The 9,915-nt window shown below is 37.4% G+C and overlaps 1 long non-coding RNA gene across 1 annotated transcript in view; it reads right to left on the reverse strand.

Moving 5' to 3' along the window:
* LOC309615937 overlaps positions 1 to 9,915 on the reverse strand; it is a 189,065-nt gene that overhangs the window by 96,499 nt on the left and 82,651 nt on the right. The window lies entirely within an intron of this gene.

The following is a 9,915-nucleotide window of genomic DNA, read 5'->3' on the forward strand; positions in this document are numbered from 1 at the left end:
TTTGCATTTATTTTTAGATAGGATTATAATTTTAGCCATCGAAATAATACTGTAGTAATGGTACAATACTACATTGTACCATTACTACAATATGTGTACTTTCTGATCTAAGTAGATATTATCTTTTAATATTTATCTTGAGTAGATACGGGTGAATTGGTTCTGTGAAAAATCTTGGAGTCATCAGGTAAGAAATATTTATTTCCTCCACAGAGTCTAATCTAAGGTAGATGACATTTATACAAAGAAAAGGAAGCTATTTCATCACTTCAAAATGAACTGACATGATGTATAACTGCAAATATATTTTTTAAAAACCATACACACAGATTATTAAGAAAATGTAATTTAGTGGTCAGGACTAAATTAACTATTTAGATGAATGAGAAGTGAGTTAAAAATAAATTCGTTAACTCCAATACTGTAACGATCCACAGTTATCCTTTCTGACTTTTACCTGATGAGGTAAATATGACCTAATGTTCTGGAGGTTTGTTCCATATGTGTGATGACTGTGACATTGCCATGGATCCCAGCAAAATATTGTTTCTTTGGCACAATTCGTGTTGTCCTTACCATGATGCAACCTTAATTTTCATAGAGTTTAAATTAGAGAACCATCGGTGTTTAGTCAAGTTACAGTAAAACAATCCAACAGATTGTTTACTTTGGTATTAAAAATTCTTGTCAGGGGAGATATGTTCCTTTCTTATTTGGATATAAGAAATAACTTTTGAAGTGTCAGGAAAACAAACATTAACATAATGTTTTCTCCCAACACTAATGCCAAAGTGATCAAAATTCCTTATGACATGCAAGTTGGAAACATGTAATGTTTTCTTTATTTTGTCTTCAGTGATACAAGGTGGTCTCTTTTTGTCTTTTGTTCAACAATCAAATTTCCAGAGCCAGAAACTTTTACCCTTTCATACGTGGGTTGAGAGTTACTGACCTTTTTAAACAAAGAGTAAAAAAAAAAAAAAAAAAAAAAATCAATCCAAACCCACAAACCAGTGTTTTTATTTTGAAGAAAAACAAACTTTTTTTTTTTCATGAAAGGGGCAGAAAAAAGAAAGAAAGAAAGAAAGAAACCATAGCAAACAAATGTTTTGTGAGTCACAATTGCATGCTATTCACAGTGGTGGTGATTATTATCCAATTATATGTGGTTTCTCCTGTATCATCTTGTCTGTGTATTTTACTGGTGTCATTTTGTTTATTTTTGCTTTATTTTAGAATTAGTATAACATATAGTATGTCTGAATGCATCAGTTAATTTCAGGTCCCATCTTGTGAATCTCCACACCCATTTTGCATAAAAGCTTCCACAGATCAGACGAAATCATGTGCTGACAACGTGCATGCATATAGTTGCTTAAAGTTCTAACTTTCCTCTTTTCTTATTTTCTCCCAGTCGCTTCATTTATATTCACTCATTTACACAATCAAAAAATATTTGGATCCTCATAATGTGCCAGAAGTGGTGCTTTCACATTATCTCATTTCATTCTTACATTGATTCTGTGGTGGCTATGTATTTATTCCCATTTTACAGATTAGGAAATCAAGGCTCTAGGGATGTAGATTTATCCAAGGATTACATAGCTAGTGAGTATGGTTCTATGATCTGATCATTTTCTACAAAATATATTTATCAATTTAGGTGGCTGTATTTGTACACTTATGTGATGGAAATAAAATAGTTTAATAAGTGAATTATAGTGTTCTTTAACTAAATCACTGTGAGGGAAAACCCTAGGTGAAATAATTTGTTGTTTTAAGTAAGGGCATAAATTTCTTAATTCTTAGGCTGTATATTCAAGACAATGTAACAATTGCCTGGAAGCTGAAATATTTAATTAATAAAAATATTTTTTTTCTATGCGACATTGTTGTAGCTTTGACTGATCTTCTGAGGAGATGTTTTGGCCCAACAGAATCCGTGGCCATAGGCTAGCCTATCTTCAAGCATCGAGGGTCTTTGGCTTCCTTCCTGCGTTCTTTCTCCCTGCCACAGATGAAGAGATTAGCTATGTACGTGGCATCTTACTTAATTTTGTATAAATTGCACTGCATTTCTTCACATTTTAAAAAGCCGTTTAATTTCCTTTATTGTGGTAAAATATACATAAAATAAAATTTACCATTTTAACCATTTTTAAGTGTGCAACCCAGTGACATCAAGTCCATTCACAGTGTCGTGCAACCCTTACCACCATCCAGTTCCAGAACTTTTTCATCATCCAGAACAGAAACTCTATACCCATTAAACAATAACTCCCCATGCTCCCCTTCCCCCCAGTATCTGGTAACCTCTATTCTATTTTCTATCTTTTATGAGTTTGACTATTCTAGGTACCTCAGATAAGTGCAATCATACAATATTTGTCTTTTATGTGTCTGGCTTGTTTCACTTACGAGATGTTTTCAAGATTCATCCTGGTTATGGCATGTATCAGAATTCCATTACTTTTTAAGGCTGAATAATATATCATTACATGTAGATACCACATTTTGCTCTTTCATTCATCTATTGACAGATATTTGGGCTATTTCCATTTTTTGGTTATAATGAATAATGCTGTTATGAACATTGGTGTACAAGTATCTGAGTCCCCGCTTTCAATTCTTTTGGGTATATAACCGGAAGTGGAATTGCTGCATCATGTGATACGTCCACCTTTAACTTTCTGAGGAAGCACCAAAATATTTCTACAGCTGCTGCACCATTTACATTTCCACCAGCAGTGGACAAAGTTTTTAATTTCTCCATGTCCTTGCCAGGACTTGTTATTTTCTGTGCTATTTTTTTTAAATAGTAGCCATTCTAATGGGTGTGTCTTTAAGTTTTTAATATAGTATTTTCCATGAATTATAATTAAAATATACCCATATATTTGTAGACGAATTTTTTTCTTTTTTTAATTGAAGTCTAGTTGATTTACAATGTTGTGTTAGTTTTAGATGTAAAGTGATTCAGTTATACATATATATATATTCTTTTTCAGATTCTTTTCCCTTATAGGTTATTACAAAATATTGAGTATAATTCCCTGTGCTATACAGTAGGTCCTTGTTGTTCATCTATTTTATATATATTAGTGTGTATATGTTAATCCCAAACTCCTAATTTATTCCCCCCCCCATCCACTTTGGTAGCTATACATTTGTTTTCTATGTCTGTGAGTCTGTTTCTATTTTGTAAATAAGTTCATTTGTATCATTTTTTAAGATTCCACATGTAAGTGATATCCTATTATATTTGTCTTTGTTTGGCTTACTTCACTTAGTATGATAATCTCTAGGTCCATCCATGTTGCTACAAATGACATTACTTTATTCTTTTGTGTGGCTGAATAATATTCCATTGTATATATATATATATATATATATATATATATATATACACTACATCTCTTTTATCTATTCATCTGTCGATGGACATTTAAGTTGCTTCCACTCTAGACCAATTATTTTTTGATAATACCATCTCCCAATTTGCATGTTTTGCTTCTGAATATAATGCTGAGGGCTTATTGTTGGGAGAATTTTCTGGGTGGGGGAAGAACATGTTTTGATGAGTCAAGCCTATCTAATATGACTCTTTCTGCTCAAATATATTCCTGAGCCTCCTGAAATTAATTTATATAGTTTATGACAATTTAATCTTTGTTTGGGTATTAGGCATAAACTCTGTACACTGTTAGAACACATTCTGGGAGACAAAAATAGCAGTAGATTTTTGCAGTGTAAAATTCCAGGGTGAATCAAAGACACACAAACTGTTAATTTTTTCAGGTGAATCAAATCTTCTTGCTCTTCTGCTTAAAATACAAACCAGATAGAGAAGATCATAAACACAATTAGCAACAGCCTTTATAGTTTTGTATAAACATAATGCAAAGAATGTCATTCATCCCCACCCAGGGGCAGACATGAAATCAGATAAACGCTGGAGGAATTGCGCCTCTGCATCCCCTGTTCCCCGACTTTCCTCCCATGAAATCTACAAATGACAAAAAGAAAACAAGGCTTTTGGTAAAATGGCCAAAGAGAACCAAACCCAATAATGATATTTTTCTCATTACACCTAGGCTTTAGGAAATTGTGCTAAGAAAAGTGTTCTGGGGCCTAACTACAATGATGTTGTTTTCATCGTACTATATGTTTTGAGAAAATAGAGTTTTGAGTGAAAAATGTTTATGGTCTTTTATCTTTCTCATCTAAACTGAATTGAAAAATGCTTCGTTAAAAGCATCAAAAAGTTGGAGTGAAAATAAGTTCTTGTTTGACTCACCTGCAAGAAGATATTAAAAGCTAAGACTTGGAGTTTGCTTAAATTCTTAAGTGGTTGGCCACATGTTAACAGGTGTTGGACCAGATTGTTTATATTAGAGAATTTCTTATCTGTTTATGACACATAATGGCTTTGAAATTTCTGAAATACTATTTTCTCCACCTTAGCAAGAAATCTGTAATAGGGACAGAAATTTAAGTTATAAGATATATCATTTGCTTTCTCCAATAATTGAAATTTAAGTATTGATTTGTCTGGACATTGTGTATATATATATATATACACTTTATATATATAAAGTATTTACTATGTATATTTTTTCAATATATATATAAAGTGTATATATATATATAGTGGTCAAATAACAAGGGCCTATTGTATAGCACAGGGAACTATATACAATACCCTGTGATAAAAAATCATGGAAAAGAACATGAAAAAGAATATATATATGTAAAACTGAATCACTTTGCTGTAGAGTAGAAATTAATACAAAATTGTAAATCAACTATACTTGAAAAAAATAAGTTTTAAAAAAAGTCTTTACTTGGATTTATCATAATCTCAGCTAACACAGAACCTGGTATATAGTAATAGTATATGTGAAAGTGAGAAACTTCTCAACTTAGGCCTAGAGGTTTAGGGAGGAAAAACAGTATTTTCCAGGCTGTACTGATAGGTAGAGGGCAATATATGGGGAGCTCCTGGGATTGGGGAGTGTTTCTTCAAAGACTTGGTAGAAGGCGAGGCGTCAGTAAGAGCTATTTCTGGGGTCAGGATTGGAATTGACAGCTTCAGCAAGATTTTTTCCTCATCAATTTTTCTGACCCATCCCCCCTACCCAAAGTTCCTCCAGTCTGATGTATATATTCCTCCTCTTTGCTCCTCTGTCATACTGTATACTCTCTATCTTGATACTCAGCCTACTATCCTCTAGATGAGGATCCCGGTAGGGCAAAGATAACCTCTTGGAATAGTGATATCTCTCTTCCAGAACATTCATTGACACCACTTCTCAACCACCACTTCTCAGTGGCTAAAGTGATTGATTTTGAGCTGGGTGAATTTGTTAAAAAAAATCTAAGAATAGATTGGTCATTCTGCACTTGAGATATCAAAGGCTGTGGCTGGCCATAACTATTTCATCACAGACCCCGTACCCAAGTGCTTACTGATTTCCTTTGGTTGGTGTGAAATATTTTTTAAAGAGCCCACCTCTAAAGTGATGGAAAATGGACAGATGGAAATTTAGGGAGCCCTGTGTGAGAATGTATGTGTTTCAAATTGCCATTTACGGATTTACTTTGGTAATATGGTTTATCGGTGGATGGAAGGTTTGATTCTTGAGAATCTTTGAAAGCTTTCAGGCATCTTCCTCTATGTGTATATATTATATACATTTCTACTTATAATCACTCTCCACTCCCTCCTCCTGATTTCTTACTCCCTGCAGAGTCAGGACTGGGCTTAGACAGTTTATTCTTCAGGAGGAGGTTTCTGCCATAGCAGGACTCCACCTCTCCCCGCCCCGCACCGCCTCCCATACAAAGGCTGATCATTCTGGAGAGGTGTGTGCAGTGGTGATAAGGGTGGGGAAGAAGGTGCCCCAGCAGTGAGATGTTATCCCTAGTGTAGGAGAGAAGGAATTCTTGAATTACTGTTGCCTCCACAGCTTGTTAGATTTATCATCTCCACTTCTTCATATGTATTTTGCTCTTGTTGAAACTTATTTTGGAATTCTTTGCAGTTCTGTACTGTATCTATCAAGGTTTTCGGATGAGATGCATTTTATTTCTCACATTCTTGTGTCTGCGTGAATATCTCACTGACCCTGTGCAATTGTGACCCACGAGGCAGCCTCAGCTGAAGGATGCTGAGTTGGGAATAGCAAGTGTCAATTAACCCCTCAAATTACCATCCTCCAAACTAGGTTATACTAAGAAGAATTTTATTTCTTTATAATAAAAAGTCTTTACGGAAAGAATATTATGAAAAATATCACGCTGCTTGAATGCAGAGTTCTTATGGTGTATCTATGTGGACATTGTAATCAAATATGGTCAATGATACTAGGAATATTTCATCTAAAATATGAGAGACACAGCTACTCAGGTATGACCCACTCTGTAGTCCTCACCATGTGACTACATCTGCTAGGTCCAGACAGCTTTACAAGATATTTCTGATGATAATAATAATAATGGCAATTATTTATTAAAATATTCACCATATTATACACTATGCTAAAAGATTTACATGTCTGTGTCATTTGGTCCTTCCAATACTTTATGCAGTAAGTACTATTATTAACCTCATTTTGCAGAAGGGGGAACTGATGCATAGTAAGATTAGGGAGCTTACCCATGATCAGGCATCTAGTAAGAAGCAGAGCTGGGCATTGAACCCTGATTCTAGAGTATGTCCTTATATGACACCGTGTCCCAAGATGAACCTATGCTATGGCCTCTATTCCACTTTATTCTACCCGCCTCCATGCTGTGTTCACTTAAATCTGTAACTGAACCAAATCCCATCTTGTTTATATCAGACATCCTGGAAACTCGCCTGCCCATGAAGTCCCCATGGCTGCAAGAAGCAAACTTTCATCTGAAAAGAAGAAGGTGCTGACCTAAAACAAATAGACTGGCAGTTATTTCTCCAGCACAAATGGATTAATTCGGATCAACAAAGAATTGCAATTATGGGTCTCCAATCATGGCGAGCCTCGACCAAGTCCCAGCAGGGAGAGGAGAACTGTTTTAAAGAAGGGGAAAGGAAGTTGGGAGGGCTGTAGTAAACAAAGAATCCATTGGAGGAATTGAGTGTTAAAAGTATAGTGGCTTTTCATTGGCTGAGTCCTGACAGTCTCTCATTGGCTGAGCTCTTGGCAAGAAAGAGGAGGAAATCTTTCTTGTTTCTGTTGGGCTCTGATCTCTAGCAGGGCATGCTCCCTTTCTGGTCACCTGATTCTATTTTAATTGAGGTTTCCGTTTTATTAATTTTTTACAAAGATTAAATGTTTGCTAAGATGAATGTGTATAAACTTATAAGTTTATTAAATGAAAGTCTCTGTGTAAACTCTTTGTCTTTTTCCTTCAATTTTCAACATTTAAGATTTATTAGCGGGCTTCCCTGGTGGTGCAGTGGTTGAGAGTCTGCCTGCCAATGCCGGGGACACGGGTTCGAGCCCTGGTCTGGGAGGATCCCACATGCCGCGGAGCAAACAGGCCCGTGAGCCACAATTACTGAGCCTGCGCGTCTGGAGCCTGTGCTCCGCAACAAGAGAGGCCGCAATGGTGAGAGGCCCGCGCACCGCGATGAGGAGTGGCCCCCGCTTGCTGCAACTAGAGAGAGCCCTCGCACAGAAACGAAGACCCAACACAGCTATAAATAAATAAAATTAAAAAAAAAAAAACCTAGCATATATATTAAAAAAAAAATTATTAGAATTTATTAGAGCTTTTATAAAAAATCATGTATTTTTCCAAACAAATGATGTGTTTTTAACCTAATGAAAAGTGCACCAAGCAACTTCACAAAACTTTGGAAAGAAATACAGTTTAAACAGCGACTAGCAAAGAGTAGATGTAAACTAAGCTCGAATTTTAGCTATTTCCATTAGAACAGAATCATATTAATTATAAATTCATTTTAGGTTGAGTATAGTTGTCAACCCAGAAAAAAATGAATAAGCAAAAAAAGAACAGGAAAAAAATTGGCAGAAAGAACAAAAATAAATCTCACTTGTTATCTCTTATCTTCAACTCCATCTCTATCTGTATGTCTATAAGTGAAATAATGGCTGTCATTCTAATGTTGCAGTGTCATCAGTCTGATAACTCTCAAGAGAAGGGCATGTTTTCCTTTGGTTTTCTTTTTGGCAGTTATGACCTTGATATGCTGGGGAAAGGTTGAGTTTGCTTTTTTAAAAATTAATTAATTGTATTTTATTTATTTTTGGCTGCATTGGGTCTTCGTTGCTGCACGTGGGCTTTTCTCTTGTTGTGGCGAGCGGGGGCTACTCTTCACTGTGGTGTACGGGCTTCTCATTGCGGTTGCAGAGCACGGGCTCTAGGCGCATGGGCTTCAGTAGTTGTGGCACGTGGGCTCAGTAGTTGTGGCTTGCGGGCTCTACAGCACAGGCTCAGTAGTTGTGGTGCATGGGCTTAGTTGCTCCGTGGCATGTGGGATCTTCCTGGACCAGGGCTCAAACCCACGTCCCCTTCATTGGCAGGCGGCTTCCTAACCACTGCGCCACCAGGGAAGCCCAGGCCCCTTCTTTGACGGTGGGCCACAGTGACGTTTTGGATCTCTTGGAATTAGTGTCAGTCCAGAGCCAGTGTCCAGAACTCCAGAAAGGCACAGTTACCCTGGTAAAAGGCTGTAGGTCCCTTTGGGGAAGGCTGGAAGAAAAATGAACAGTATAAATTTTTGGTAGTGTACCAGGGCCTTTCTTCTAGGAATCTGGGTCTGTAAACTGGCTTATGTCTGGGAAATAACTGAGAAACCATGACTTTGTTTTTATGATTCCCATGAGACTTTTGTTCATCTGATCTGGAAATTTTCTGTGTATATAGATCGAGGAAGCACTTAGTAGGCTTCCTATCTATTTCACTTCTAGAAGCACCATGATCCATTAGCCAAATGCCATGGATATATACAATGTAGACTTTCTTGATTGCTGCTTTAACTCTACTGTCCGTTATGATAACACATCCACCATGCCTCTGGAGGTTGAATGCTGCCAGTTGGCCCCTGCCATGCTGGGATCTAATTATTCCCATTGTAGTTAGGTTTCCCGATTCAGTGACTTCAGTGTCTGCTAAGGTCTGGCCTGCAAACAAGAGTGATCATGGAGCTCTTCAAGGATACCGAGGCTCCCCTCACAAATTTCTTTCTCACATTTGTGGAGAGTAGGTTTGTTTGCTAGACCCTCCCATCGTGTGAGAATAAGCCTCTAATCCACTCTAACATTCCAGCCTTTCCAAACCTTTGAATCCCTTCCTCTACATTAAAGTAAGGCAGAGGTAACATTTCTCAATGGCTCACTGTGGACCACATTTTGGTCCATGTTTTGGCCAACCAAACACACAGTTAGAACCCTTCCTAACGCCCTGGGCTGCAACACTGAATGCAGCAGAATCTAAGCTCATGAGCTCATATCAATACGTTTGGCCTGATCCCACTTTATGTTCCTCCCACCGTTATCCACACCCTCAGTGTCCCTTCCCACACACATCCCTCAGATTTCCGTCTAAATTAGAAAACCCATGCAGTTCTTCTGGAATGCAGCATACCTTCTCATGGGTCACACTTTGTACCTCACCTTTAGGGGCCCACTGTGGTGTGAATCTAGTTATAGGTCTAGAAGCAAAGAGGAGTGGTGGGGGGGTTCTGAGGAGAATCAGGATGGTCTTTTACGGCAACTGCCTCAGGGGAGTTGATTACAGTTTCTCCAGGCAATGCAGGGTTAATCCCCTTAGACAGGGGTGAAGAGGCTGTCACCTACCATTGGCGATGGGAAAGCCTCTACCACTGGGGGTGGGGAGGCTGTTTCCACTAGCAGAGAAGACTCATCAGAATTTAGGGGTTCATTGTCCCTCGTTTCATCTGGGTCT

The sequence above is a fragment of the Balaenoptera borealis genome, assembly GCF_965194805.1.
Source record: "Balaenoptera borealis genome assembly, chromosome: 18".
NCBI classification, from domain to species: domain Eukaryota; kingdom Metazoa; phylum Chordata; class Mammalia; order Artiodactyla; family Balaenopteridae; genus Balaenoptera; species Balaenoptera borealis.